This window comes from Orycteropus afer, unplaced genomic scaffold (genome assembly GCF_000298275.1).
Source record: "Orycteropus afer afer isolate SDZICR_OR568_19922 unplaced genomic scaffold, OryAfe1.0 scaffold00117, whole genome shotgun sequence".
NCBI classification, from domain to species: Eukaryota; Metazoa; Chordata; class Mammalia; order Tubulidentata; family Orycteropodidae; genus Orycteropus; species Orycteropus afer.
In genome coordinates, this window is record NW_006921704.1 from 9,607,721 (window position 1) to 9,608,834 (window position 1,114).

Genomic DNA, 1,114 nt, shown 5'->3' on the forward strand with positions numbered 1-1,114 from the left:
TGCCCCATCTTCCTTCCGAGGAGTGGCTGGTGGGTTTGAACTGCCAGCCTTCTGGTCAGCAGTCAAATGCCTTAGGCACTACGCCACCAGAGCTCCCAATAGCACAAGGCTTATTCCTATGAGGCCAGACATACTACCACCCTCCAACCTTTTCACTAATTGCCTCCCACAGCACTCACTACATCTCTGCTGAGTTCAATAATTCATTGTAATGGCCACATAGAACTCACAGACAAGACTCATGATTATGGGAATTTTTTAGGGAAGTAACAGGTTACAATTGAAGTTCAGGAACACACTCAGGATATAATTCTTTGATCAGGACACTCTCCCTTCTACTGTACCCTCAGGAACACCACTCTGGCCCTTGGCCTCTCAGCCTAGCCTCTGCCCTGTTTAGGCAAATATTACAATGCTCTTTTAGCTTTGCTGATAGGTATACCTATGTGCACCCTACTCCATCAGGCAGCCTCCTGCCCAAGGACACACAGCTTTCTCACTCTGTGGACAAGAAAGCCCACTGCTCCATCTCTTGCCTCTTGGATCCACTGCCACTGTCTCTCATCCAGGCATCCTTCTCTCAGCTGGGTATCTCTCTTTCAGCCCTGTGTCTCTCAGCCAAGGAGGTCCAGTTCAGGGATCTTGGTTCCAAGGAAGTGTTCCACCTCACCTTCAGCTCCTCTCTCTTGATGGCAGTGAGATCCACCTTTCTGGCTCTAGGAAGGCTCATTTTAAACCTGGCAGAATGACAAAACTAACCAATCCCAACACTTAATTTGCATGGTCCCACGCAGGAATCTGGTGGGAGTTACAAAGACTATGGTAAGAAAAGCCACACCAACTAATTCACTGCACCACATCCAGGAATATATTAAATAAAATAAATCCAAGAACTATGTATTGAAAATTATAAAGTATTACAGAGGTTTCCTTAAAGTAGATTTCAGTTAATGGAAAAACATTAATGTTTGTAGATGATGAGATTGAATATTGTTATTAATATAGTAATTCTTCCCAAATTGATATTTCAGCACAATTTTCATTTTATAAGTAATTTATATTTTAGAGATCAATGAGCTGTTCTTAGAATTTATATGGAAACAAAAAAGATCTA